This window comes from Panthera tigris, chromosome A2 (assembly GCF_018350195.1).
Source record: "Panthera tigris isolate Pti1 chromosome A2, P.tigris_Pti1_mat1.1, whole genome shotgun sequence".
Lineage (NCBI taxonomy): Eukaryota > Metazoa > Chordata > Mammalia > Carnivora > Felidae > Panthera > Panthera tigris.
In genome coordinates, this window is record NC_056661.1 from 73,520,646 (window position 1) to 73,544,852 (window position 24,207).

The 24,207-nt window shown below is 44.7% G+C and overlaps 1 non-coding gene across 1 annotated transcript; it reads left to right on the forward strand.

Moving 5' to 3' along the window:
- Positions 1-7,620: 7,620 nt before the first annotated feature.
- Positions 7,621-7,722, forward strand: LOC122236796. Its single transcript, XR_006215049.1, has one exon. It is a non-coding gene; the product is annotated as a U6 spliceosomal RNA (small nuclear RNA).
- Positions 7,723-24,207: the final 16,485 nt, after the last annotated feature.

A 24,207-nucleotide genomic window follows, 5' to 3' on the forward strand; every position in this document is an offset into this window, starting at 1 on the left:
CATATTTCAAGACAAATTCTAGACATTGTGTCACTTCACTCCTTACATACTTTGATGCTAACCTGTAAATTGTATTTAGCCAATTCCTGGGGTTTAGGAAGGCTTCCTAGAAGAAGCAACATCTAAGTTGAGATGTGAAGGGCAGGTAACAAATAGCCTGGTGAAAATGTAGGTGGCGGAGCTGAATCAACGAGCAGGATATGTTCTACACAGAGAGAGGAGCATGTGCTAAGACTTTGAGGTACGTTTTGAGGACAAAGGGATCCATGAGTGAAGTCATATGATTCTTGTCTTTCTCTGACTAATTTCACTTAGCATAATACCTTCCAGTTCCATCCACGTAGTTGCAAATGGCAAGATTTCATTCTTTTTGATTGCTGAGTAATACTCCATTGTATATATATACCACATCTTCTTTATCTATCCATCCTTTGATGGACATTTGAGCTCTTTCCATACTTTGGCTGTTGATAGCGCTGCTATAAACATGGGGGTGCGTGTGTCCCTTCGAAACAGCACACCTGTATCCCTTGGATAGATACCTAGTAGTGCAATTGCTGGGCTGTAAGGTAGTTCTACTTTTAATTTTTTGAGGAACCTCCATACTGTTTTCCAGAGTGGCTGCACCAGCTTGCATTACCACCAACAGTGCAAAAGAGATCCTCTTTCTCCGCATCTTCGCGAAATCTGTTGTTGCCTGAGTTGTTAATTTTAGCCATTCTGACAGGTATAAGGTGGTATCTCATTGTGGTTTTGATTTGTATTTCCCTGATGATGAGTGATGTGGAGCATTTTTTCATGTGTCAGTTGGCCATCTGGATATCTTCCTTGGAGAAGTGTCTATTCATGTCTTTTGCCCATTCCTTCACTGGATTATTTGTTTTTTGGGTGTTGAATTTGATTTAAGTTCTTTATAGATTTTTCTTCTCCCATTCTGTCAGTTGCCTTTTAGTTTTGCTGATTGTTTCCTTTGCTGGGCAGAAGCTTTTTATTTTGATGAAGTCTCAGTAGTTCATTTTTGCTTTTATTTTCCTTGCCTCCAGAGACATGTTGAGTAAGAAGTTGCTGTGACCAAGATCAAAGCCTTGCCTGTTTTCCCCTTGAGAATTTTGATGGCTTCCTGACTTACATTGAGGTTTTTCATCCATTTTGAGTTTATTTTTGTGTATGGTGTAACAAAGTGGTCCAGGTTCATTTTTCTGCATGTCACTGTCCAGTTTTCCCAGCATCACTTGCTGAAGAGACTGTCTTCATTCCATTGGATATTCTTTCCTGCTTTGCCAAAAAGGAGTTGGCCATATGTTTGTGGGTCCATTTCTGTGTCCTCTATTCTGTTCCATTGAGCTGAGTGTCTATTCTTGTGCCAGTACCATACTGTCTTGATGATTACAGCTTTGTAGTATAGCTTTAAGTCTGGGATTGTGATGTCTCCTGCTTTGGTTTTCTTTTTCAAGATTGCTTTGGCTATTTGAGGTCTTTCTGGTTCCATACAAATTTTAGGACTATTTGTTATAGCTCTGTGAAGAATGCTGGTCTTATTTTGATAGGGATTGCATTGAATATGTAGATTGCTTTGGGAAGTACCGACATTTTAACAGTATTTGTTCTTCCTATCCAGGAGCATGGAATCTTTTTCCATTTCTTTGTGTCTTCTTCAATTTCCTTCATAAGCTTTCTTTAGTTTTCAGTGTACATAGATTTTTCACCTCTTTGGTTAGATTTATTCCTAGGTATTTTATGGTTTTTGGTATAATTATAAATGGGATCAATTCCTTGATTTCTTTTTCTGTTGCTTCATTTTTGGTAAATAGGAATGCAACCGATTTCTGTGCATTGATTTTTATATCCTGCAACTTTGTTGAATTCATGATTCAGTTCTAGCAGTTTTTTGGTGGGATCTTTTGGGTTTTCCATATAGAGTATCATGTCATCTGAGAAGAGTGAAAGTTTGACCGCTTCTTGGCTGATTTGGATGCCTTTTATTTCTTTGTGTTGTCTGATTGCAGAGGCTAGGACTTCCAATACTATGTTGAATAACAGTGGCAGGAATGGACATCCCTGTCTTGTTCCTGACCTTAGGGGGAAAGTTCTGTTTTCCCCATTGAGGATGATATTAGTGTTGGGTCGTTCATATATGGCTTTTATGATCTCTAGGTATTATCCTTCTATCCCTACTTTCTTGAGGGTTTTTATCAAGAAAGGATGCTGTATTTTGTCGAATGCTTTCTCTGCATCTACTGACAGGATCATATGGTTCTTGTCCTTTCTTTTATTGATGTGATGAATCACGTTAATTGTTTTGCAGATATTGAACCAGCCCTGCATCCCAGGTATAAATCCCACTTGGTCGTGGTGAATAATTTTTTTAATGTATTGTTGGATCCAGTTGGCTAATATCTTGTTGGGGATTTTTGCATCCATGTTCATCAGGGAAATTGGTATATAGTTCTAGGTCCACGTTCTTGAATGGAAGAATGAGGACATTGCACAGTACACAGTTGAGTCCACAGGTCAGGAGGGAGATGAGCTGGCAACAGAGATTTGGGAACAGTCTGCAGACATGTACTTGAGAGGGAAAGTGAGCTTAGGCCAGTAACCAGAGGGATGCCAATATTTAAGTGCCTGGCAGAGAAGTCACATTACACCTTGGTATCATTTCCTTAAGCTTCATGATCACATTCGTTCATTATTTTTCTGGCACCCAACTGTGCTCCTATAGTAAAAACTACAAAACTGTTAATTATGGCAAAGTCTGTGGCCTTGTCCATGGGGATAGTGAGGACAGGAGGAATCTACCAGATAGTAGCAGGTTGGGCTAGTGCAGGGGATAGTAAAGTGATCAGGATGAGGGAGAAGCAAACAGAGTCCCTAAGAATTACAGAAATGGCGTGGTGGGGTGGTGGGGAGAAGCACAGGAAGCCAGATTAGCCAAAGAGGGACAGAGTTAACAGAATAAGCATGAGACCCAATACAGAATATGCATTTAACAAAAATTCATTTTATTTTTTAAAAAAATTTTAATTTTTTTTTTTATTTTTGAGAGAGAGAGAGAGAGAGCACAAGTGGGGAAGGGGCAGAGAGAGAGGGAGACACAGAATCCGAAGCAGGCTCCAGTCCCTTTGTTAGCACAGAACCCAAGGCCCAGGAAAAGGGGGGGGGAGGAGGGGGAGGGAGGGAAGGGGGCGGGGAAGGGGGTCTGGAACTCACCAACTGTGAGATCATAACCTGAGCTGAAGTCGGACACTCAACTGCCTGAGCCACCCAGATGCTCCAAAAATTCATTTTACTAAAAATTAATTTAAAACACTATAATGACCATTTATTAAGTGCCATGTGCTTGATATCTTTTCTCCATGATTTCACGTGATTCTGGGGACACTCCACTGAATCGCTTTTCAGCCCCCGAATGAGGAAATGGAGGCTCTGAAAGATCACCCAGTGTCTTGCTGGTTAGAAACGCTGGAAATGACCTATGTTCTGACTCAGCCACTTGTCAAATTGGGACCTGGGGCAAGTCCCTTCATCCTGACACCTGGCAGTTGAGAGGCCCCCAGCTTGGAACCACAGGCCCAGAGGGGCTCTAATGCCCCTGCACTCCCGCTCTGCAAGCCAAACCTAAAATATCCCTATTTTACAGATGAGGAAACTGAGGCCAGAGACAACGCCAGGTCTAGAATCCAGTCTCCTCTAGTTAATAAGAACCTCTAATTTTGAAGCTGAAGCTGCTTTTGGGCCATCGCGGACAGTTCCTTCTCCCCGGATCCACACAGGAAAAACATGCCCAGAGGAGATGCCACTGTGAGACAGACAAAGCTGGAGACCAGCACATTCGCGGTCCCGCTGGAGGCTGGACGCTCGCCTCCCTCACCGCGCTTCCCTTCTGCGGTGGTGCGGCGGAGCCAGAGAGGGGAAGATCCGGTTTCCGGTTTCCAGACACTGCGGGCGTAGCCGCCTCTGCCGGGGGGATCCCGTCTCCTAGAGCAGGCCGGGGGAGGTCCAAGTTGGTTCCTCCCTTGCTGCCAGGCTGCAGTCGCCACGGAGACCGCCTCCCAGGACTCCGGGGACCACAGCTCCCCTCCTTCCCACGCAAGGGGGAGAGGAAATTTCAACCAATGAGATAGCGGGATTCCTGTGACGTCGCCGGTAGCTGGGTGAGCGTTGGCCGAGAGCAGAGCTCCGCGGAGATTGGAGCCTCTGGGCAGGGGTTGGGAAGGATGGTGCGGGATGAGGAGTAAAATGGGAGTCCAAGAGTCACAGCTTACTCTCCTGCTGGGTGTCTCACAGTCACTCCTCTCGTGTTCGCCCCAGATGCACCTGCCCCCCCCCCCCCCACCTGCTCCTCCTGCCTTGGGTTTCCACGCCGGTGGCCGTCGGGTGGGGGAGAATGGGAGAGGAGCATGGTCAGAGAAGCCCTCGCTAAGAAATCCGGTTGCTGACTTTTGATTCCGCCTGGAAAGGCTGAATGGGGTTCAGGTAGCAACGGGAGGTAAGGGTGGGAGGACTTTTCTCGATGGGGAGGGTGGAGGAGGGACACAGAAGTCTGGACACAGAAGTCTACTCAGCTAACTGAGGTGTACATGGGGGAGGGAAGGGATTGGCCGGAGCCGAGTCATATGAAGCCTGTCTCCACTTCCTCCTGCTGGAGGTGGCCAGCAGACAGTGGAAAATGTGGGTCTGTAAGCCTCAGAGGCCAGAGTGGACATTCCTGTGTGACAGGCATCTCCTCACTGGTATTTGTGGTTGGGGTGAGGAAGGGGGGTGTCTTTGTCAACCATTCGTTGGGCCCAGAAGGTTCTGGGGCTGTTCCTTAGAAGGCTGGCGCAAACCAGAACTTGGCTCAACCCAGCTTGGAGGGGGTCCCTGGAGGGAAGTCAATCATTCCTCCGCCCCTCCCTTTCTCAGTAGATGTTAAGGGCCAGCTGTGAGGCAGGCCTTGTTCCAAGAACTGGGGATACAGTAATGCATAAGACCACAAAGTTCCTGCCCTCAAGGAGGTAATATTCTAGGGCACATTCGAACCTGCTGGAAAGACTCTAATACCTAGACTCTGCTCTATAAGTGATCGTTGTACTGAACATAGCGAAGAGATCATGACCAGACGTGGCCCTATTTTTTTTAAATTTCAGCTTTGTTGAGGTATAATCGACATATACAATTTTAAGATATTTGAAGTGTACATTTCAGTGATTTGATATATGTATTCATGGAAGGATTCCCCCATTTAGTTAATTAACATATTCACCACTCTTTCTTTCTTTTCTTTCTTTCTTTCTTTCTTTCTTTCTTTCTTTCTTTCTTTCTTTCATGAGAGAACATTTACAGTTTACTCTCCTAGCAAATTTCGATTATACAATACAGTATTTTCAACTGTAGTCACCATGTTTTATATTAGGTCCTCAGAACTTACTCATAGTTTATCTTATGGCTGAAAGTTTATACCCCTTTACCAGCCTCTCCCTATTTCCCCCACATCCCAGCCCCTGGCAACCAATTTTCTACTCTGTTTCTATGAGTTTGACTTTTTTTTTTTTTTTTTTAAGATTCCACCTATAGGGGCACCTGGGTGGCTCAGTTGGTTGAGCATCCGATGACTCTTGATTTTGGCTTAGGTCATGGTCCTAGGGTTGTGGGATTGAGCCCCGCATCAGGATCCATGGGCTTGGGTGTCTCTCTCTCTCTCTCTCTCTCTCTCTCTCTCTTCCTCTTCCCCTCTCCCCCACTCACATGCTTTCTCTCTCTCTCTCTCTCTCTAAAAAAAAATAATAATAAAAATTTAATATTCCACATATAAGTGATACCATGCAGTATGTGTTTTTCACTGTCTGGGTTTTCACTAAGGAGTGTACCCTTTCTTGATGGCATCCTGGCCATATCCTGAAAACTGCCTTTCCCTAGAGCTAAGGACAGGGCCTCAGGGCCACATCTCCAGGTCCCTGGCTAGTATCCATCCCCTCCACCCAGTATGTTCTCTCCCCTTTGGTCAAATCAGAGGATTCACCTAGGAAGAACAGGGCCTGTGTTCAAGCCTCAGCCCTACCCTGAGCTGCAGTCTCAGGAAGGAGTAAGAGGGGTATGGTGTCACAATTCGAGGGACTTGGGACTGGCCAAGGACAAACATGATCATGAGAGGCAGTAACACACAAGTTTTAACAAGGTTGTTCTTGAACAGGATTACATTCCAGAGCAAGTCTCTGACAGCATGAGACATAAGAAGTTTAAAGCGAGCAAATGAGAGGGATCCTTCCCATCCAGAAGAGGGGGGGGGTATGGGATGCAGAGAGGGGCTTACATGTTCAGCAACATGGTGGGGAGTGTCTGGGTCAAAGAGCAGCTTGGGGTCTTATAACTGTCAGGCTCTATCTTATCTCTGGCTCACAGATATGGGGTGAGCTGTGTCTTGCAAAGTATGCAAAGCAGACAGACTCTAAATGGCTAAAAATCTGCTTGCTTGAGTTATTTTTTAAATAAGAGGGTGTCTGGGGCGCCTGGGTGGCTCAGTCGGTTGAGCGTCCGACTTCGGCTCAGGTCATGATCTTGTGGTCCTTGAGTTCGAGCCCCGCGTCGGGCTCTGTGCTGACAGCTCAGAGCCTGGAGCCTGCTTCCCATTCTGTGTCTCCCTTTCTCTCTGCCCCTCCCCCGCTCATGCTCTGTCTCTCTCTCTCTCTCTCTCTCTCTCTCTCTCTGTCAAAAATAAATAAACATTAAAAAAAATTTTAAATAAAATAAAATAAGAGGGTGTGTAAAAACTTGAGTTTTGTGCTGGTGGGCTCTTGAGCTAAGGGGTCTCGGCCCGCAGTGAAGAAATGAACGACCTAGGGACCCATACACAAAGGCCATCTTTTGCTCATTTATGGAACACATGGACCAAAGGAAGACAGAAAGGTCTGCTGATGGCCTTCCTTCTGCGTGTGACCTTGTCTCAGGATCCTCTCAAAGAGTAAGCGAAGGCATCTCATTGCAGATATTTTCCACCCTCGGAGGCCTCCTAAGCCTGCTATTCGAGGTCCTTCGAGATCCGGCCCCTGCTGGCTCCTTTGCCAGCCACTAAGAATTGTAATGACACAGTGAGGAGATAGTCTCCTTAGAATACAGCTTTCCTCACATCATAATCCCACTTGAAAGCCACATCTGTCTCCAGCATCACATGTTGTCTTCTCCCAGTGTCCGTGTCTCTCTCTCTTCTTACAAGGACATCAGTCATATTGGATTAGGGCCCACCCTTAATGACTTCATCTTAAACTGATTACATCTGCAAAGATCTTATTTCCAAATGAGGTCATACTCACAGGTATGGGGGTTAGGACTTCAGCGTATCTTTGTGAGGGACATAATTCAACCCATAACACCAGGCGAGTAACTTCCTGTGAAATGAATGTGATAGAAATATATGGGAGCTTCCATAGACCTTTCTTAGGAAACAGCATGTGGGTTCCCTTTGTCTTTTCGCTGTCTCTTCCTCGATCCTGTTGCCCAGAACTGGAAATCTGATGTTGAGGCCTTGGGAGACAAAGCAACAACATGGAGGTGCCTGGGTTCTTCACAATGTGGAGCACGCTTCTAGCCCTGGATGACCAACCCGGACTTTTACGTTAACGAGAAATAAGTTTTAGTGTTCGCTTTGATATACTAAAAATCAGAACTAAAATTGGAAACCATGCAAAGATTAGCATGGCCCCTGAGCCAAGATGACATATGCAAATTCATGAAGCATTTCATATTTTTATGGATAGATCTAGACAGTATAGTGCTAAGTGAAATAAGCCAGTTAGGGAAAGACAAATACCATCTGATTTCACTCATGTGTGGAATTTAAGAACAAAACAAGTGAACGAGGGATGGGGGTGGGAAGAGAGACCAAAAAACCCAGAATCTTAACTGTAGAGAACAAACTGGTGGTTAGCAGAGGAGGGAGGTGGGGGGGCTGGAGGAAACAGGTGGTGGGGATGAAGGAGGGCACCTTCAGTGACGACCACTGGGTGATGAATGCAAGTGCAGAATCACTAGATTGTACACCTGAAACGAATATAACATTGTGTGTGAACTCTACTGGAATTAAAATAATTTGTTTAAAGATAAAAGAAATTTCAAAGTGTATAAATCCCTTAGTGTGGAGTTTCTACTCGGTGCGGCAAAACCCAGTTCTCATTAAGACGCTTTGTGCCATCCTGGACTTGGGACTTCCCCGTGGGGTTTGCTTTCCCCTCGGAGTTACCAAGGGGAAGTAGCAAACTTCTCTGGGGATTCTATCATGTCCTCCCCTTCTCTGGGACACTCACTGGTGCCTCATCTTGTTCTGATATTTTTCTCCCTTCCTCAATTCAGAGGGTCTCCTAAGGCAGGGAAAAAGTTATTCCCTTACAGCCATCCAAATCTGTGACTTCTGTTATAAACTGCCGGCCCCGAGTCCCTTAGGGCTTTGACTTTTGAAACTCAAAGCCTTTATCTCTCATCCTGTTGTCCCAAGGATGTAATCTGAAAGTCAGAAATCCAGAATGGACATTTTTTTTGTGTTGCTGTACTCCTCCTTTCTCTGGGGTCGTGAGCCCAGAATGCTATGCCGATGCCCTATTAGGGGAAAGGTCAAAAGGCCCAGGAATGACCAGGAATGAAGACACGTTCACTAATTTATCAAACAGGACCCTGCCACATGAGCATTCTCCTATATGTGGTGTCAGAAAATGCCAGTACTAGAAAATGTCTTTAAGAATCTTCCTCAAGTGAGCACGAGCCCCACATCAGGTAAAAAAAACACAAGCCCCAGGTGAGCCCCACTTCTCTCTGTCTCTCTCTCCGCCCCTCACTCACTTGTGCCCTTTCTCTCTCTCAAAAAAAAAAAAAAAAAAAAAGACTCTTCTCCAAAAGAAGAGTTCTGGGTTCAAATAAGTTTGAGAAACAGAGCTTTTTACCAGGCAAATATACACTGTGAAGTAGATAGAGTGCAGTACAGTAAAACCGTGGTTTGCGAGCATAATTCGTTCTGGAAACATGCCTGTGATCCAAAGCACTTGCGTATCAAAGCGAATTCCAAGCACCTTCGGCTCAGGTGTGATCCCGTGACCTTCGGCGACACGTACGACTCGTATTGCGAGACACCGCTCCTTCATCAAGCTGAAATTTATTAGAAACGTTTGCTCGTCTTGCGGAACACTCGCAGAACAGTTACTCGCAATCCAAGGTTTTACTGTCACTCCTAAATGTATCTTTCTTTTCAGAACCATTTACAACACACCAAAGCACACGAGAGTTGTAAGATGCATCTCTACTAAGGTTATATGGGTGTGTTGTCTGGGAAGAAACATGAGCTGGTACAAATGGTGGCCTCTGGGGAGCCAAGGTGGGAAGTACACTTCCTTCTCACTGTACCACTTTTGGTATTTGGGGCTTATGCTTTCTATGTGTAAGTGTTACCCAATGACCTATCACAGCCACTAACTCAGGAAATGAGCAGGTGAGCCCTGGTGCTGGCAAGCTGAACTGCCCCGTCCTGGAGAACCCAGGGAGCTGGACACATAGCTCCTGGCTGGGTTTGCCAACCCTGTTGCTGACCAAACTCGGATAAGCCTGTCACAAGAGAAGCCAATAACTCAAGAGACAAGGGTTTGGAAAAGAGAAAGAGAGAGAGATTTATTTCAGGTGCTGGGAGCAGGGGAGGTGCAAGAGAGCAGGCAGAGAGCAAGTGACCACAGCGGGGGATGGTAGTGTGTGTTCAGCATGGGATCGTAGGCAGGGGCAGGGACGTGGAGGGTGTGGTCTTCTAGGCATTCCGTTGCTATCAGGGCTTTCCTGACAGGGCAGTTGGAATGTTCTGGTCATTGCAAAACATCTTCTTCAATGCCTCAAGAAAGTGCAATAAGAAATAAGAACAATGGGTTGCAGTTAGAGCATGAGTTAAGTGGTCTTGTCTACTTCTGGCTTTAACAGCTGGGGTTTATAGTTGAGCAAGAGGGCTTGCTAACACGTACATTAAAATAGATAAAATAGGGGTGCCTGGGTGGCTCAGTCAGTTAAGTGTCTGACTTCGGCTCAGGTCATGATCTCGCGGTTTGTGGGTTCAAGCCCTGCGTCGGGCTCTGTGCTGACAGCTCAGAGCCTGGAGCCTGTTTCGGATTCTGTGTCTCCTCCTCTCTCTGCCCCACCCCCCATGCTCATGCTCTGTCTCTCTCTCTCAATAATAAATAAACGTTAAAATTTTTTTTTAAATAATAAATAAATAAAATAGATAAAATAAACTGGTGGAAGCTTAGATAAGCCCCAAACTGGATATCGAGTTGACATCCTGTTTAAGCGAACCCTCCTCGGGACTGATGGGTGCTGCTCTCTACTGAAGGTCATCGTCAGAAACATCCCTCAGAAGCTCATCACTGAGCCTGATGTAAGAATGACATCGAGGATGCTATGAAATAGGAAAGCAAGAAAAACAAATACATCTGATTTAACTGCTCTGGATATAGAACATGTTTTCAGAGCTCTAACGTGTAGTCAGAATTGAGACCCACTGGCTTCAAGAGGGAACTTCAAGAGGTCTGTATCCACAAGCCAGTTCTCTTGTTTTGGGCAAAGCACTAGGCAGGGGATATTCAAGAGTAAGACTCAGTCTCTATCTTCACATGGCTCCTGGAGCGGGAAGTCACTCTGCTTCTTATCAGAGATGCTTCTGGAGAGAGCTGCTCCCCACACCCCACCACTCCCAGCTTCATTACCTAAGAGCTGGGGCTGAACTGAGAAGGGTTTGCTCAGGGAGAGCTGAACTGAGATATTGTGTGTCAGCCTTGGAACCCTGAGGACAGGTGGCCCTTCCTGGCCCTTTGGGAGAATTCCACATTCCAGATCACACATTGCAGGCCTAGGAAATAGAGGAGGGGTACCTAGGCTTGTATAGCAGCCGGTCCAAATTTGCCCTAGAAAAGCCTTATTGATCACCAGCCCTCAAATGAATGAACGAACTATATATTTTTTGCGATCCTGATTCAGAGTCACAACATTTTTAAAACTCTAGCAATGGAGAAATCATCATTTCTCAGGAGAGAGAGCATTCCGATTTTGGGAAATTCTATTTTATCTTAAAACTTTTATCCTGAAATGATTATGGGCTCGCAGGACACTGTAAAATTAGTACAGAGAGTCCCGTGTACCCTTCACCTCACTCCCCCCCACTAGTGATATCCTATTTGGCTGTAGTATAGCATCAAAACCAGGACATTGACCTTGGCATATTACTGTTCTTATTCAGTTCTTATTCAGTTTTCCATCACTTCTTTTTTAATCTGAATTCATTTGTGTATGCAACTTGTATAGACCATATAATTCATTCATTCAAAGTGTACAGTTCAATGGTTTTTAATATATTAAAAGAGTTCTACAACCATCACCACAGTCAAGGTAGAGCCTTTGTGTCACCCCAAAAAGAAACTTTCTACCAATCAGCACTTATCCCTTATTTCTCCCAAACCCTCAGCTCCAAGCAACTACTAATCACTGATCTGCTTTCTGTCCATAGAGATCTGCCTGTTCTGGACATTTCATACAAAAGAAATCATATCATACTTATAATCATATAATTTTAGCCCTTTGTAATCTGGCTTCTTGCGCTGAGGATAATTTCATCAAGGTTCATCCATGCTGCAGTGGGCATCAGTACTTTATTCATTTTTATTGCTGAATAATATTCCATGGAATGGATATAGCACCTTTGTTTATCTACTTATCAGTTGTTTCCACTTTTGGCTATTATGATTGATTGAATTGATTGGCTATTTTATTGATTGAATTGATTGGCTACTATGAATTGATTGAATTGATTGGTTATTATGAATCGATTGGTTGTTTCCACTTTTGGCTATTAAGAACAATGTTACTATGAACATTTACATACAAGTGTTTGTGTGGATGTACGTTTTCATTTTTTTTCAGCTGTTCCATCTAGGAGTGGAATTGCCAGATTATATGGTCACTCTATGTTTAATCTTTTCAGGACCCGCCAAACTGTTTTCCAAAGCAGCTATACTATTTTACGTTCTCACCAGCAGTGTATGAGGGTTCTAATTTCTCTACATCTTCACCAACACTTTTTATTATGTCTTTTGACTATAGCCATCCTGGTGGGTGTGAAGTAGGATCTTACGGTGTTTTTTTTTTTTTAAGATTTTATTTTTAAGTAATCTCTACACTTAATGTGAGGCTTGAGCCCATGACACTGGGATCAAAAATTGCACGCCCCACCCAATGAGCCAGCCAGGTGCCCCTCATTGTGGTTCTGATTTTAATTTCTCTAGTGACTAAAGACATTGAGTACCTTTCATTTGCTTAATGGCCATTTGCATATCTTCTTTGGAAGAAATGTCTGCTTGGATCCTTTGTCCATTTTTAAATTGGGTCATTCATTTTTTTATTGTTATGTTGTATGAGTTTTTCATATAATCTAGGTACAAGTCCCTTAAATATATGATTTGCAAATATCTTCTTCCATTCTTTATGCTTTCTTGGTGGTATTCTTTGAAGCACAAAAGATTTTAATTTTGATGAAGTTCAATTTATCTATATACTTTTCTATTGTTGTATGTTTTTTGTCTTATAGCTTTAGAAACCTTTGCCTAATCCAAGGTTATGAAGATTTATGTCTGTATTTTCTTCTAAGACTTTTGTTGTTTTAGCCCTTATGTTTAGGTCATTGATCCATTTCAAGTTAATGTTTTTGTATGGTATGAACAAAGAGTTCAATTTCATTCTTTTGTATATAGATATCCAGTTGTCCCAGCACTATTTCATTGAAAAACTATTCTTTCCCTTTGATTTGTCTTGGCACCCTTGTCCAAAATAGATTGACTGCAAGCGATTCTTCATTCTATTCCATTGATCGATATGTCTATTCTTATGCCTACCACACAGTCTTGATTACACTAGCTTTGTAATACATTTTAAAATCAGGACTTTGGGGGTGCCTGGGTGGTCCAGTGGGTTGAGCTTTCAACTCTTGATTTCAGCTCAGGTCATGATCCCGGGGTCATGGCATCTAGCCCGTGTTGGGTTCCACACTAAGCATGGATTCTCTCTCTCTGTCTCTGCCCCTCTCTCCACCCCTCTCTCCTGCTCCCATTCTCTTTCTCTCTCTCCCTCTCTAAAGAAATCAATAATAAAATAAAATAAAATAAAATCAGGACTTTGTTCTTTTTGCAAGATTGTTTTGGCTATCCTGAATTTTTTGAATTTACATATGAATATTAGAATCACTTCTTGCAAAAAATCAGGGATTTTGATAAGGATTTCATTGAATATGTAGATCATTTTAGAAAGTACTGCCATCTTAGCAATATTAAATCTTCTAACCCATGAACACAGGATGTCTTTTCATTTATTTAGTTTGTATTTAATTTCTTCCAAGAATTTTTTTTAAGTTTTCAGACCATACATTTTGCATTTCTTTTGTTAAGTTTATCTGTAAGTATTTTACTCTTTTGACACTATTGTAAATGAAATTGTTGTTCTTATTTTCAGTTTCAGATTGTTCATTGCTAGTATATAGAAATACAACTGATTTTTGCATATTGATGTTGTATTCTCAACCTTGCTGAACTTATTAGTTGTAATAGCTTTCAGTGGATCCTTCTGGATTTTCTATATACAAAATCATGTCATCTGTGCTTGCTTCGGCAGCACATATACAAAATCATGTCATCTGCAGATAGAGAGGTTTTTTTCCACGCATTTGAATTGAATTAAATTGAATTGAACATTTATTTATTTTGAGAGAGAGAGAGAGAGAATGTGAGAGGGGTAGAGAGAGAGAATCCCAAGCAGGCTCTGCATTGTCTGTTCAGTGCCTGATTCGGGGCTCGAACCCACAAACCATCAGATCATGACCTGAGCCGAGTCAGCCATTTACCCGACAGAGCCACCCAGGGACCACTTCCATGCATTTTTAAAACAGACTTTATTTTTTAGAGCAGTTTTAGGTCCAAAATTAAGAGACGTATACTTCCTGCCCCTACAGGTGCATAGCCTCCTTCATTACCAACAATCCCCACAAGAGCGGTACATTTATTACCATTGATGAAGCTACATTGATGCATCATTATGACCCAGAATCCTGAGTTTACATTAGGTTTCACTCTTGGTGTCATACATTCTATGGGTTTGAACAAATTTATAATGATATGTATCCATCACTATGGTATCATACAGAATATTTTCACTGCCCTAAAAATCATCTGTGCTCTGCCTGTTCATTCACCCCTCCTCTCTAAACCCTGGCAACCACTGATCTTTTAACTACTTTTTACCTCTTCCAGAGTGTCATGTAGTTGGAATTATACAATATGTACTCTTTCCAGGTTGGCTTCTTTCACTTAGTAGTGTGCATTCAAGGCTCCTCCAGGCTCATTTTTCTTTAGAACCGAATACTCCACTATTGGAGGTGCCACAGTTTATGTATCCATTCCCCTATCAAAGGACATCATAGTTGCTTCCAAGTTTTGGCAATTAAAAATTAACCTGCTGTGAGGCACCTGGGTGGCTCAGTCAGTCTGACTTTGGCTCAGGTCCTGATCTCATGGCTCGTGAGTTTGAGCTCCACATCGGGCTCTGTGCTGTCAGTTCGGAGTCTGGAGCTTGCTTCACTTTCTGTGTCTCCCTCTCTCTGTGCCCCTCCCCTGCTCATGCTCTGTCTCTCTCTCTCAAAAATAAATAAACATTAAAAAATAAATAAATAAATAAATAAAGCTGCTGTGGGACACCTAGGTGGCTCAGTCGGTTAAGTGTCCAACTCTTGGTTTTGGCTCAGGTCATGATCTCACAGTTCGTGAGTTCAGGCCCCACAAAGGGCTCTGCAGGGCTCTGTGCTGATAGCATGGAACCTGCTTGGGATTCTCTTTCTCCCTCTCTCTGCCCTCCTCCCCCCACATCTCCCTCAAAATGAACACATAAACTTAAAAATAAAAATAAAGCTACCGTAAACATCCAAGTGCAGGTTTTGGTGTGGATGTAAGTTTTCAGCTTCTCTGGGTAAATACCAAGGAACACAACTGTTGGATTGCATGGCATGAGGATAGTTAGATTTGTAAGAACCACCAAACTGTCTTTCAAAGTGGTTGTTCTCCCCCTCCCACAGGGGACCTCTGATGGGCAAAGAGAGCTAAGCCTGCCCCTCCCACCCCTGTGCACCTTGCGGATCCACCCCGGCTAATACGCCAGATCCCATCGAAGCAGCACCACAAGCCTGGCAGTGTGCAAGTAGCCCAGACAGGGGCCACACCACTCCACAGTGGGAGAGGGGAAGAGAAGGTACACACCAGTCTGACTGCGGCCCCGCCCACCAACACAAGTTACTCCAGACAGCACAGGGGAAGTGCCCTGCCGTTTGAAGCTACCCTAGGGACTACCCAAAATGACGAAACGGAAGAACTCTCCTCAAGAGAAACTCCAGGAAGTAGTGACAGCTAACAAACTGATCAAAAACGATTTAAGCCATATAACAGAACAAGAATTTAGAATAATAGTTATAAAATTAATCGCTGGGCTCAAAGTGGCTGTTCCGTTTTGCATTTGCAGCAGTGAATGAGGGTTCTTTCTGTTCCCCATCCTCACCAGCACTTGGTGTTGTCAATGTGCCAGATCTTGGCCACTCTAATAGGCGGGTAGTGGTAGCTCCTTGGTTTAACTTGCATTTCCTTGGTGACATACATGACGTGCAGCATCTTTTCATATCCTTATTTGCCATCTGTATGTCTTCTCTGGTGAGGTGTCCGTTAAGGTCTCTGGCCCATTTTGTAACTGAATTGTTTTCTTATTTTTTTAAAAAATGTTTATTTATTTATTTTTGAGAGAAAGAGAGAGAGAGTGAGCAGGGGAGGGGCAGAGAGAAGGGGAGGATTCCAAGCAGGCTCCAAGCTGTCAACACAGAGCCGATGCAGGGAACTATGAGAACATGACCGGAGCTGAAATCAAGAGTCAGACACTTAACCCGAATGGACCACCCGGTGCCCCTGTTTTCTTATTGTTAAATGTTAAGTGTTCTTTGCATGTTTTTGGATAACAATCTTTTAACAGATGTGCCTTTTGGAAGTATTTTCTCCCCGTCTGTGGCTTATCTTTTCATTATCTTGACAGTGTCTTTAATTTGCATTCTCTTAATGGCTAATGATGATGAACATCTTTTCATGTGTTTATGTGTTTCATGTGTTTGCCATCTAGTGTAATACCTGTTTATGTCTCTTGTCCGTTTCCTAATTGGGGTTTGTGTGTTACTGTTGAGCTTTGAGAATTCTTTATATATTCTTTAAAAAATTTTTTTTAACTTTTTTTTTTTTATTTATTTTTGAGACAGAGAGAGACAGAGCATGAACGGGGGAGGGGCAGAGAGAGAGGGAGACACAGAATCGGAAGCAGGCTCCAGGCTCTGAGCCATCAGCCCAGAGCCTGATGCGGGGCTCGAACTCACGGACCGCGAGATCGTGACCTGAGCTGAAGTCGGACGCTTAACCGACTGAGCCACCCAGGCGCCCCTCTTTATATATTCTTGATACAAGGCCTTTGTTGGATATGTGTGATCATATGCTTTAAAGATTAATTTCAGTTATGTAAGTAGTACCTGAATGCATTTCTTATTTATTTATTAAAAAAATTTTTTTAGGGGCGCCTGAGTGGCTCAGTCGGTTAAGCATCCGACTTCAGCTCAGGTCACGATCTCACGGTCCGTGAGTTCGAGCCCCACGTCAGGCTCTGGGCTGATGGCTCGGAGCCTGGTGCCTGCTTCCGATTCTGTGTCTCTCTCTCTCTCTCTGCCCCTCCCCCATTCATGCTCTGTCTCTCTCTGTCTCAAAAATAAATAAACGTTAAAAAAAAATTAAAAAAAATTTTTAATGTTTGTTTATTTTTGAGAGAGAGAGAGAGAGAGAGAGAGAGAGACAGAGTGTGAGCAGGGCTGGGGCAGAGAGGGAAGGAGACACAGAATCCGAAGCAGGTTCCAGGCTCTGAGCTGTCAGCACAGAGCCTGATGCAGGGCTTGAACTCACAAACCGTGAGATGGTGACCTGAGCCGAAGTTGGGCACTTAACTGAGTCACTCAGGTGCCCCAAATGCATTCCTTATTTAAATATGGTAAAATAAATTGGATAAGGTTTCAATCCCTGAATCCTTTCCTTTTCCACCATCTGCCCAGTGATAACCATTATTATGTATATGAGGTATATAATCTAGATTTTTTAAAAATGCTTTTCTCAAGATATACAAACTCAAAGAATGTATATGGTGCTGTTTCATATATGGGTTTTACAAAAAAGTTATCATACTGTTTGTATCACAGTGCAAGATGCATTTTTGAATTAAGGATATTTTAGAGAATTTTTTTTAAAGTTTACTTTTAAGAGAGAGAGTGTGAGCGGGGAAGGAGTAGAGAGAGAGGGAGAGAGAGAGAGGATCCTGGGCAGGCTTCTCACGCTCAGTGAAGAAGCCAGATGTGTGGCTCCAACTCACAAACCATGAGATCATGACTTGAGCTGAAAATGAGTCAGACGTTTAATGGACTGAGCCACACAGGCTTAGAGAACTTCTTATGCTGATAAATAGTTGTAGTCTGTTCCTTTACACTGTTGAACTTTTATTTTTTTTTATTTTTGACAGAGCCAGAGAGCGAGAGAGCACGAGCAAACAGGGGAGGGGCAGAGAGAGAGAAAGTGAGAGAGAGAGAGAAAGAATCTCAAGCAAGGTCTATGTTCAGCCCAGAGCCCAACCCGGGACTTGATCCCACGGCCCTGGGATCATGACCCGGTTGGAAACCAAGAGTTGGACGCTCAACTGGCTGAGCCGCCCAGGTTCCCCATGTTCCTTTACACTATTGTAAACGCACTGTATTGTATGACTGTGTTATGTTTTGTTTAACCACACCTCTGCTCCTAGACAAGTGGTTCCTGGTGCTTCTCCAGTGAACAATGCTGCAGGAAACCACCTTGAACATGACTCTGGGCACACGTGAGAGTGTTTCTTTAGTGAGACACAGAGAAAGGGAGTGTTGTGAGCATTAGGGCCCGTACGTTTTATATTTTAATAGACCCTGCCAAATCGCCCTCCCAGCTGTGTGTGTTTCCCCACGCCTTGGTCGACAACCTCATGTCTTTTGAATGAATGTAAGACCCACCATTTTATATGCCAATGCCTACCGACTGCAAAGAGGATGGCGGGGAAGATGAGTGGGACTTAGACATATTGCCAGTGAGGCAAAGTGGGGAGCTCACAGTGACCGAGTGCCTTCTCTGCCACAAGGCCTGTGCCCCGACGCTTTCTGGTCATCTCTGTTAGGAACTGTCATTGACTGGAGGGGACAGAGGAGACGTGAAGATTAAGTTCAGTGCGGGTTCCAGATTAGACCGTGAAACAGATAAAGGGGGAACAGTGGTGAGATCTCACGTAGTCTGTAGCTTAACTGTTTTGTACCAGTGTTAATTTATTCCTTGTGACAAGACCCTGGTTATGTTAACATAACCTGGGAGTAGCTGGGAGAAGGGTATGCAGGAACTCTGTACGATCTTGGCAACGTGCCTGTAAATCTAAAATTATTCTAACATAAAAATTTATAAAAGAAAAGACTGGAACATGCAATAAAATATGATGTGTGGACTGTATTTGGATCCCAACGGAAACAAATGAAAAAGAGACTTTGGGGGGGAGAAAACAGGAAAATTTTGAATACAGACTAGGTATTAAACAATCTGAAGGAATTTTTAGGTTTGTTAGGTATGATGTCATGTGTACGAACAAAAATCACCTTCACCTATTGGAGGTGTATCCTGAAGTGTTTGTAAGTGAAGTGACGTGAGAACTGGAATTTGTTTCGAAATATCCAGAAACGGGGTGCCTGGGGGGCTCAGTCAGTTAAGCATCTGACTCTTGATTTTAGTTCAGGTCACGATCTCACGGTTCATGAGTTTGAGCCCTGCGTGGGGCTCTGTGCTGACAGCACGGAGCCTGCTTGGGATTCTCTGTCTCCCTCTCTCTGCCCCTCCCCTCATGTTCTCTCTCTCTCTCAAAATAAATAAATAAACATTTAAAAAAATTAAAACAAACAAATAAAATATTCAGAAATCATGGTGGCGCCTGGCTGGCTCAGTTGGTAGAACAAACATGAGACTCTTGATCTCAGGAGTTTGAGCCCCACATTGGGTGTAGAGATTACTTAAAAAAATAAATAGGGGCGCCTGGGTGGCTCAGTCAGTTAAGTGTATGACTTCGGCTTAGATTGTGATCTTGTGGTCCGTGGGTTTGAGCCCCAGGTTGGGCTCTGTGCTGACAGCTCAGAGTCTGGAGCCTGCCTCGGATCCTGTGTCTCCCTGTCTCTCTGCTCCTCCTCTGTTCATGCTTCCTCTCTCAACAATAAACATTAAAAATAAGAAAATAAATAAATAAATAAAATACACATGATGCCGCCTTTTTTAAAAAGTTAAAACAGGGGCGCCTGGGTGGCTCAGTCTGTTAAGCATCCGACTTCAGCTCAGGTCACGATCTCGCAGTCCGTGAGTTCGAGCCCTGCGTCAGGCTCTGGGCTGATGGCTCAGAGCCTGGAGGCTGCTTCTGATTCTGTGTCTCCCTCTCTCTCTGCCCCTCCCCTGTTCATGCTCTCTCTCTGTCTCAAAAATAAATAAACTTAAAAAAAAAAAAAGCCCATATGACTTTGGGCAAATCATTAAAAAAAAAGTTAAAACATTCAGAAACAAAAGAGAAGTGCTTATGGGTAAAGTAAAATAATTTCTTGGGGTTACTTTAAAATACCCCAGAAAAAAAAAAAAAGTAGTTGTGGAAAAAGATGAAAACAATTGGCAAATGTTGCTACTTACTGAAACTGGATGGAAGATACAGGTGTGCGTGAATGATTTTCTCCATCGTAAAAAGTTAAATAAATAGACAACACGGCTCCGTGGATAGGGGTGGCTTAGTGACGCCCCACTTTTTTTCACACTTCGATAGCACTTCCTATGTTGTTTGACGCTGTGCACAGAAACTGCTTCCTTTCTGGTGTGGAGGCTCCTTGCGGCTGTCTGATCTCTGCACCAACCTCAGTCACTCCCATCAGTGCTTGTTGAGCATTAGTATGTACCAGGGGGACAGGCTGGTCAGTAAAAGCAACATTGTTGCTAACTCATTGAATACATAATCCAGGGGGGTCATCATGTCCTTGGGTCCTGAATTACTGGAAGCCAATGAAGGGAAGGAAGCCAGTGGCTTGGCTGTCTGCTTCTGTTGTCCTGTCTCTGTCTCCAACCTGGACTCTGACCTTTCTGCCTCCATTTTATAAGGATGCTTGTGATTACACTGAGTGCACCAAGATATTCCAGGATGACCCCCCATCTCAAGAGCCTTACTCAATCACATTTGCAAAATCCCTTTTGCCATGTAAGGTAGTAACATATTCATGGGTCCTGGGGGTTAGGACATAGACATCTTTGAGAGGGTGTTGTTCAGCCTACCACATCTTTTTTTTTTTTTTTTTTTTTAAGTTCTGTGTTTATCCTAACAAAAAAATTGGAAGTTAATGCGATGGTTTAAGCAAAGGGAGGACCTGATCAGCTCTGACCTTTGCTCTGACTGCTGTAACCAGGATGGCCTGACTCAGGGCCAGGAGGGGAGCTGGAGTGGGTACAGTGAGAAACTAGGAGGCTATTGGAATAGCTCATTTTGCTTGCATGAGGATGCTGGTGGTAAAGATGGAGAAGAATGAAGAATTATGTTTGACGAATGAACGGATGGATGGATGAATGAATGAATGAATGGTCTGTCATGGAACAAAAGGAACCTGCTTCCTGGCATCGAGATTTCCACTCTAGAAGCACCCCATGCTGCTGCACTGCTGAGACCTGCCGACCTTGACCATCTCAGGATGGCCTTCCAAGGCCCACATAGTCGATGACCTCAGAAGGTTTGTGCCTTCTCCCCTAGAAGCCATTATCTTTGGCATCAGGACAATGACACAGCCGAAGCCTCTCCCAGCAGAGGAGCAAAGGCAGAAAGCAGTTGCTGATTGTCTTGAATGTTTCCATCTCTCTCTGGCAGACACCCAGTAGGGCATGGTGGGGCCCAGGGAGGCAACCCAGATATGGTGCTGGCTGGGGCTGGCCTTTCTGAGTCCTATGTTGATACAAGCTCACGAATGTTACTCTGTCTCAGAATAAATACATACAACCGTGACTTAGGTTTCACAATTTATTTGGCCCATCTCAGCATGTACTGTCCTTTTCATTTACTGTCACTTTTCTGAGATTTACAGCATTTTCCTTATCTCAGGAATGTTGTACGCTGGGGGCCAGATAAGAGAGAGGCACGGTATGATGTGTATATGTAGGTGCACGTACCTGTTTCACCCGTGTGCTTCCCGTATGCTACTGGCCACTCAAGAAGATTGCTTTTTGTGATCGCAAACCGACCACCGGAACGGAGGATCAAGGTGAAGAGGTGATTCTACTTTGGTGATTTGAGTCAATGAGCCCCCCATCCTTCCCAAATGCAACCTCATGCATAGCCTATGAAGTGGGGGGTGCTGGTTCTTGGAGCTGGTACCTTGGGTTGCTTTAACTCAGTCGGTGGAACACGCAACCCTTGATCTTGGCGTTGTAAATTCAAGCTCCATGTTGGGTGTAGAGATTACTTAAAAAATAAAATCTTAAAAGAAAATCTTCAGGCCCAAAATTCTTCAGCAATGCTCAACTGTGTGCCTCCTGCACACCAAGTGTCAAAAGACGTTGAATGATTGGATCTCCCCAGACTCGGTCAATACGTGTCCTGAAGGCTTCCCCTAGGCTGGAGGGTTCATGTCAGAGGCCAGAGTGATTACTTATGCCCATGTTAAGGATTCCTGACTTTGCCTCTCCCCCAGGGCTCCAGTGAGGCTGAGGAATCACGAGCTGTATCCGACCTGTCCTTCTTTCCACGATCCTCATGCCTAGTATCCCCCACCTCGCTGGGAGGATTCCTGACTCTCATGAGGTACCAGAGTGGGATAGAACCGCATGGAGTGGACTCAGCCAGCAGAGCAGGACTGTCTTCATTCTGCCTTTCCTGCTGTGACATTGCACAGGCCACCCGGTCTCTGCAGACCTCACTTTCCAGTCCCCGTGACTCGTCATCGGAGGGTCCATTCAGGGCTAAGATTCGCTGAGGACCGATGTGGGACAACCTGAATCTCTGGCTCCTTCAACAAGTTTCCTAGTTCCTTTTTTCTCACCTGTCAGCGTGAAATAGATGGGCTCAGGAAGGCATCTGGGCAGTTTAATCAATGCCAAACAGAATGTCACACAGACACGGGTTTGGTTGGGAACTGGGGGCCAGGCACAGTGAAAACCTTCCTCTGCATATACGAAATCCATGCCCTGTAGCAAAAATGGTGAGGACTCCTCTGCGGTCCTCACAGTAATCCTAGGAGGTAGGCCGTGCATGCCTGTTTTACAATCAAGAATCTGAAATCCGCCGACTCTCTCCTCAAGGCCGGAGAGAAGCAACAGAGGCTGGACTGGAATCCGGTTCACCAGGTTCTGGAAACCTTAGTCTCTCTTGTGCTGTCTCCATTTATTTTTACTTTATTTTATTTTTAAATGTTTATTTATTTGTTTTGAGAGAGAGAGGGAGAGAGTCCCAAGCAGGATCCATGCTGTCAGTGGGGCTCGATCCCACCAACTGTGAGATGATGGCCTGAGCTGAAATTGAGTTGGATGCTTAATAGACTGAGCCCCCCAGGTGCCCCGAGCTATCTCCATTTAAAGCACCCTCAGGGGCGCCTGGAGGGGCTCAGTCGGTTAGCATTGGACTCTTGATTTTGCCTCAGGCCATCATCTCACAGTTTGTAGGCTCGAGCCCCCACTGATGCTGCAGAGCCCATTTGGGATTCTCTCTCTCTCCCTCTCTCTACCCCTCCCCCACTCACAAGGAATTAGAAGCCAAGACCTGTGCTTTAATTCTGGCTCTTACATCACTTGTGTGATTTTAGGCAAGTTACTTCCCGCTTCTGGCCTGTAATCTGAGGGAATCTTGGCTACGGCCCCTCCTAAGCCAACCTCCAGGACTCTAGAAAATACATCTCCGTGTCTTTCCACGACATCTGGCATCCTTTGCAAAGATCAGTCTGCGCACAACTCTCGGGGTTACAGGCTGAAATTCTTCACCCTTCCTCCACCCACCTTTCAGCTGGGGCCCAGATGTTGGCTTTCATATCTATCTGTTCCTTTCCCTTCCAATCCAACACACTCTTGTATTTTGGCTGTTTCTTTTCTTTTTCTTTTTCTTAAGTTCATTTTGAGAGAGAGACAGCACAAGCAGGGTAGGGACAGAGAGAGGGGGAGAGAGAGAATCCCAAGCAGGCTCCGCACTGTCAGTGCAGAGTCCGATGCGGGGCTCCCACACACCAACCGTGAGATCGTGACCTGAGCCAGAGAACCAAGAGTCGGACGCTTAACGGACTGAGCCACCCAGGGGCCCCTGGGTGTTTCAAACACTCTGCCCTTAGGGGCATTTCCTGCTAGCTGCTTGCAAACACCTTTACACTTCAGCTGTTTGTTTTCATCGGGGCTTTTGATAAAAGGAATCTTGTTCTTCTATCAGATTAGCCATGCAAGTTATCACAGGCCTCATGGCCTCTCTTGAGCACAGTTCAGTGCTCTCTCTCTCATGGCCTCTCTTGAGCACAGTTCAGTGCTCCCCAGGCCCCTCCCCATCCCCAGAAACAGCGTCCTGTAAAGACGGAGAATACGGACTGACGGCCAAGCTCCCTCCCGCCTGCCTCCAGGCCCCTGCCCTGTGTGGGGCTGCTGGAGCAAAGGCCTGGAAAGTCATTCTGCATTTAAGAAAATATGGGAGGAGATTTCCGGCCTGCCAGAGGCAGGCTGACTCCTTCCTGACGTTATGGGAAAAACGCTGTAAGGCTTGACTCCACAGCTGAGCTCTGCACAAAGTTTTCCCTCTCGGCGCTTGGTCTTTGTCTCAGCAACCAGGCTGTACACACAGGAGGCCCCTTCGCCTCCACCTCTCGTTCTCGGCTGCAGCCTTGGGGACGTGTGGGGCGTCTCCCACCATGAATTCTCGTCTCCACTCTGCATTGTGCACGGAGCCAGACCACTATGCTTCCAGTGCCAGGTAACAGTTGCTAGCTTTGTGGCCCCGGGGCAAGTTATTCTGCTGTTCTTTGGCCTGTTTCTTCATCTGCAAAATAGGGGTAAATGATAGCACCTACCTCATAGG